The sequence below is a fragment of the Triticum urartu genome, chromosome 1 (genome assembly GCF_003073215.2).
Source record: "Triticum urartu cultivar G1812 chromosome 1, Tu2.1, whole genome shotgun sequence".
Taxonomy (NCBI): Eukaryota; Viridiplantae; Streptophyta; class Magnoliopsida; order Poales; family Poaceae; genus Triticum; species Triticum urartu.
Genome location: NC_053022.1, coordinates 67,827,997 through 67,834,920, shown reverse-complemented (window position 1 = coordinate 67,834,920; position 6,924 = coordinate 67,827,997).

Here is a 6,924-nt window from a genome sequence, read left to right as displayed (position 1 = left end):
TTGTGAAGATATACTCTGTTGATGATGTGGCACGCAGTATCAATTGCCTCAGTCCAGAAACGACGAGGCGTTTTGTATTCATCAAGCATAGTGCGAGCCATCTCAGCAAGAGTCATGTTCTTGCGCTCCACGACGCCATTCTGCTGAGGAGTGTAAGGAGTAGATAGCTCATGAGTGATACCAAGTTCATCAAGATAGTCATCGAGACCAGAATTCTTGAACTCAGTGCCATTGTCACTTCTGATGTGCTTGATCTTCACACCAAAGTTGGTTGAAGCCCTCGAGGAAAATCGTTTGAAGACTTCCTGCACTTCATGTTTGTAAGTAACAAGGTGTACCCATGTGTAACGAGAATAATCATCAACAATAACGAAGCCATATTGAGATGCTTCATTTGAGATAGCAGAATAATGATTAGGACCAAAGATATCCATGTGAAGCAATTCAAATGGGCGAGTGGTGATCATGATAGTCTTCGCTGGATGCTTGGCCTTGGTCATCTTCCCAGCTTCACAGGCTCCGCATAGGTGATCCTTGAGGAATTTGACATTCTCGATGCCAATGACATGCTTATTCTTCGCAAGCGTGTGCAAATTCCTCATGCCTGCATGACCAAGTCGTCGATGCCAGAGCCAGCCTTCTGAAGCTTTTGCAAGTAAGCACACGGCTGGTTGTGGTCCTGTAGAGAAATCAACAATATACAGGTCTCCTCTCCTAAAGCCTTCGAAGACTTTGGAATTATCAGCTTCCATAACCACAACACAACGGTACTTGCCAAAGACAACAACCATATCAAGATCACAAAGCATTGAGACAGACATAAGGTTGTATCCTAAGGACTCAACAAGCATGACTTTGTCCACGTGTCGATCCTTTGTAATCGCAACCTTACCTAGACCCAATACCTGACTTTTGCCTTTGTCAGCAAAGATGATATGCTTCAAATGCGACGGAGATAATGGAGCATCCATCAATAGATTCTTGTCACCAGTCATGTGGTTTGTACATCCACTATCAAGGACCCACTCAGTGGCTTTGGGTTGATCATCCTGCAGATGAATTAGTGCAGCTTACAAACTCATATACTTCATCAGTGAAGAATATGACATCAATTCATCAGATCAATTTCATCAAGTAAAAGAACTGATAAAGCAATATGAGGACGTGAGAAATGAAAGTTCATTTCTTCATGATTAGCCTGCGTCCTATCAGGCATGCTCAGGTCTCCAGCAAATTCTTTAGACGATTACGTGCGTCTGGAAACCTGACCCTGCAGAAGAGATTAGTTCTTTTTCTTCACCACCCACATCTAAAGGGGTGGCAAAGAGTTCATCATTCTGCGAGCTCCATACGAAAAGGATGGCATGAAAGCCAGTCCATTTCGTCTCACATAAGAGGGGTTAGAGTAAGCATAAGAGTATGCAGAGAAATTCTTCGAGGACTTATGGACATAATGATTTGAAGAATAATGCACATATCCATAATCCTTAGATCTTCCCTGCGAAACAGACGGGTTAGCACGATGATGTTCATATGAGGACTTTGATCCATATGAGGAATTTGGTCCATATGAGGAATTTGATCTGGGGTTCCTATTCTTCACAGGTGGAGTCATGATGACATTCACCTAAAGATTATCAAGACATCTTTTGGGAATCCAGATTTTCTTCATAGGGGAGCCATTCCTGCAGTTAGTGCCAATATATCTAGCAAATACTTCACCATTCTGATTTTTGATTAAGCTTATAGTTGGAGTCAATTGACTCATCATCAGAATGAGGAGATTCACATGCAAATCCAGATAAGTTAGATGGATCAACTGGAGGTCCCTTTGCAGCAACCCATGTAGTTTTGGGGTACTGCTCAGGCTTCCAATATGTACCATCAGCATTGAGTTTCCTCTCAAAGGCGATACCCTCTTTCCTAGGGTTCCTATTGAGGATCTGCTTTTTAAGCACATCACAAAGAGCCTGATGCCCTTTGAGGCTTTTGTACATGCCTGTCGTGTACAATTCCTTCAGCCCTGCATTGTCAGTGATACTAGCAATGTCCTCAGATGAGGAATTAGTGATAGCAGAGGCATGTGAAGAATTTGAAACATTAGTAGCATTTGAACATTCAGTTGAAGAATTAGCAGATTCACGTTCAATGCACTTCAAGCATGGAGGAACAAATTCTTCCTGAGATGCGCTGATTTGTTGAGCAAGTAATGAATCGCGCTCCTTCTGAAGATCTTCATAACTCACTCTTAGCTTCTCAAGGTCTTGCTTTCTTTGAAGAAATTCATAAGAAAGCTTCTCATGATCCAATAAGAGAGTGTTATCATGACTTTCAAGTTTGTCAAGCTTGGACTGAAGTCTCTGAAGATTTTCAGTCAAAGTTTCAGTGCGATCCATTTCTTCACCCAACATATCATCACTTTTATTTAGCATGTTTTGAACCTTTTCTAAAGCCCTTTGTTTTTTTATAGCAATCTTAGCCAGTTTAGAATAGCTGGGTTTAAGGTTTTCATCAGATTCATTCTCACTTGTTTCAGAGGAGGTATATTTGAGTACCTTGGCACCCTTTGCCATGAAGCAATAGGTGGGAGCGTAGTCATCATCGCCTTCATTAGCTTTGTTGGTGAGGTCATTTTCTTCAGTGTTGAAGATAGACTTGCTGACGAATGCAGTAGCGAGAGCAAGGCTCGCCACTCCGGATTCGGACTCCTCAGATGACTCCTCTTCCTCATTTTCTTCAGATTCAGCCTCAGAGTCCATTTCCTTGCCAATGAATGCCCTGTACTTCTTGGAGCTGCTCTTCTTGTGATATGAAGGCTTTGAGGATTTTGATGATGAGGATTTTGTGGATTTCTTCTTTTTCTTTGCATCATCAGAACTGTAATCCTTGTATTTCTTCTTCTTTGATTCCTTTTTCCACTGAGGACAATCTTGAATGAAATGTCCAGGTTTCTTGCACTTGTGACAGAGCCTCTTCTTGTAGTCACTGGATGAGGAATCATTGCTCCTTGAGGATCTTTCAAGGCGACCACGTCTTGAGAACTTTTGGAACTTCTTCACGAGCAGAGCCAGATCATGGCTCAGTTCTTCAGGATCACCAACGCTGCTACCAGAGTCTTCATCTTCGGACTCAGATACTGCCTTGGCCTTTAGTGCACGTGTTCTGCCATAGCTTGAACCATAGAGATCTCTCTTTTCAGCAAGTTAGAACTCATGAGTATTTAGCCTCTCGAGAATATCAGCAGGATCAAGTGACTTGTAATCAGCACGTTCTTGTATCATCAATGCCAGAGTGTCAAATGAGGAATCAAGCGATCTCAGCAATTTCTTCACCACCTCATGGTCGGTGATGTCAGTGGCACCAAGTGCTTGAAGCTCATTTAAGATGTCAGTGAGGCGATTGAAGGTTTGTTGAACATTTTCATTGTCGAGTCTTTTGAAGCGGTTGAAGAGATTGCGAAGAACATCAACTCGAGAGTCACGCTGAGTTGAGACTCCTTCATTCACTTTGGACAACCTATCCCAGATAAGCTTCGCTGTTTCCAAAGCACTCACTCTGCCATATTGTCCTTTGCTCAGATGGCCACATATGATATTCTTCTCTTGAGAGTCGAGTTGTTTGAATCTCTTCTCATCGGCAGCATTCAGAGAAGGTGTGACTGAGGGAACACCATTTTCCACAACATACCAGAGATCGTTATCAATTGCTTCAAGATGCATTCGCATCTTATTCTTCCAGTAGGGGTAGTCCATCCCATCGAAGGTAGGACACCCAGCAGAGACCTTGATCATACCTACGGTCGACATAACTAAAACTCCAGGCGGTTAAACCAAAATCACACAGAACAAGGGAGCACCTTGCTCTGATACCAATTGAAAGTGCGTTATATCGACTAGAGGGGGGGTGAATAGGCGATTTTTATGAAATTCTTCACTGAGGAATTTGCTTGTGAGTAAATTACTTAGCGAAGAACTACTAGCAGTGGAATAAGTACTCAAAATTAAACACAACAGAATAAAAGCATAGTCATCATGATGAAATGAAGACATGCACAGAGTACATGAAGCGTAATCACAGGATAACAAAGGATAAAGACAAACAGACTGATGAAATTGAACTGAGGAAATTGAGAAAGTCTTTAGTCAAAGTCTTCAAACACAGATATGAACAAACAAACAACACAGTTATGAGGAAATGAAAGAGTTGAGGAAATAGAACCAGTAAGCTCGGTGAAGACAATGATTTGGTAGACCAGTTCCAACTGCTGTCTTAGTTGTACGTCTGGTTGGAGCGGTTGAGGATTTAAACTCGAGGACACACAGTCCCGGACACCCAGTCAAGGACACTTAGTCCAAGACACCCAGTCCTCACCGTATTCTCCTTGAACTAAGGTCACACAGACCTCGTCCAATCACTTGTGGTAAGTCTTCAGGTGACTCCCAAACCTTCACAAACTTGGTCACTCGGTGATCCACAATTCCTCTTGGATGCTCTAGACCATGACGCCTAACCGTCTGGAAGAAACACAGTCTTCAAAGGGGTTTGTAGGTGTTTGGGTTTGGGGTTTTTGGTTTTTCCTCACTTGATGATTTTCGCTCAAAGTCCTCGGAGGATGGGTTGCTCTCAAATGACAAGTGTCAGTTTCTCTCGGAGCAGCCAACCAGCTAGTGGTTGTAGGGGGCGGCTATTTATAGCCCAGGGAGCAGCCCGACATGATAAGACATAAATGCCCTTCAATGATATGACCGTTAGGTGGATAGATATTTTGGGACAGCTAGCGCATAACACAGCAACGGTCGGAATTTTGAGTAGTAAAATCCTCAGGGCTATCATGTTCCTCACTGTGTAGGCAATCCGCACTGGCGAATTCCTAACTCCTCAGTCAGGACAAATTCCTCAGAGACCAGAAGAACTTCGTCACTATCACTGAAGAAATTGACTGAACTGTATGAGATATCCAATGGCTTCACTCGAAGGGATTGGTAGGTGTAGGATTTTGAGTTGAGCATCACATGGAAATTTTTCCTTAGTATTTCCTCGACCCCCTTTAACAGTACGGTGTTTCCTATGACTCAAGAAAGAGAAAAACAAAACTATGAACACGAAAGTCTTCAAGCTTCATATTTCTCGCATGAATATCAAGTCTTCACTTTCAAAGTCTTCATGAAAGTCTTCAGAAATACCAAAATCTTCAGTCGAAGATATTCATTTTTGGGGGTCGACTTTTCCTGTAAATATCAAACTCCTCATAGACTTATAGACCTGTGTACACTCACACACGCATTAGTCCCTTAACCTATAAGTCTTTAATACACCAAAATCACTAAGGGGCACTAGATGCACTTACAAACGGCTTGTCATGCAACAAATTGCTTGTATCTTCACAAGCTACTCGGCAAGACGGCATACGAGCTCCTCACCGGTAACAAACACCAAGTTGGATACTTTCGAGTATTTGACTCAAAGTGTTACATTCCTGACAAGCATCGTCATTCTAAATTTGCTCCTAAATCTCATGAGGGTTTCCTACTTGGTTATGGCTCAAACTCTCACACTTACGGTGTCTCCAACAATTTCACCCGAAAGGTTGAAGAGATGGTAGATGTGAAGTTTGATGAATCTAATGGCTCGCAAGTAGAGCAATTGCCAATTGATGTAGGAGTCAAAGACCCTTCGAAAGCAATCCAAGACTTGTCTATTAGCAAGATTCATCCAACGGAGGTGAAGGAGAGTACCTCGTCCGTCCAAGTGGAGGCTTCTACCTCACGACAAGGTGAACCAAGAGTTGACATGGAAGCATCCACAAGTGGGACACGCCAAGATGAAGAAAACGAGGAATTACACCAAGATGAACCTCATCAACCTCCTTCTCCACCACGATGAGAGAACGACAATGTCAACAATGAAGAAGGACAAGAAGAAGAACGAGATGATGAAGAAGATGCTCCACCCTGATCCAAACAAAAGCTCCCACGAGTTCGAGCAAGTGTTTCACAAGACCATCACGTTGAAAAAATCTTCAACGATATTCAAACTGGGAGAATCACTCGCTCTCAAACTCGTTTGGCTAATTTTTGTGAAAATTATTCATTCATCTCTAGCATTGAACCTATGAAGGTTGAAGAAGCATTGGAAGATCTGGATTGGATAAATGCCATGCACGAAGAGCTACACAACTTTGAGACAAATCAAGTGTGGACATTGGTCGAGAAGCCCGACAACAACCACGACATCATTGGTACCAAATGGGTGTTTTGCAACAAGCAAGACGAAGATGGTCAAGTCGTCCACAATAAAGCATGTCTCGTCGCCCAAGGCTACACTCAAGTCGAAGGTATGGACTATTGTGAGACATATGCCCCCATTGCTAGACTTGAGTCCATCTGCATCTTACTTGCCTATGCTAATCACCATGATATCACCTTCTAGCAAATGGACATTAAAAGTGCTTTCCTTAATGGTGAAATTGAGGAGGAAGTTTATGTTAAACAACCTCCCGGCTTTGTTAATCCTAAGAAACCCGACCATGTTTACAAACTTCACAAAGCTCTTTATGGTCTTAAACAAGATCCCAGAGCATGGTATAAATGCTTGACCAAGTTCCTTATTGAAAAAGGCTTTGAGATTGGAAAAATAGATTCTACTCTTTTTACTAAAAGGGTTAATGGTGAATTATTTGTGTGCCAAATTTATGTTGATGATATCATATTTGGTTCGACTAACCCTCATTTTAGTGAAAAATTTGGGAAGCTAATGTCGGAGGAGTTTGAGATGTCTATGATGAGTGAACTCAAGTTCTTCCTTGGTTTGCAAATCAAGCAAACTAAGGAAGGCACCTTTGTTTCTCAAACAAAGTACACCAAGGACTTATTCAAGAAGTTCAACATGCAAGAAAGCAAAGGTATGAAAACTCCCATGCCAACT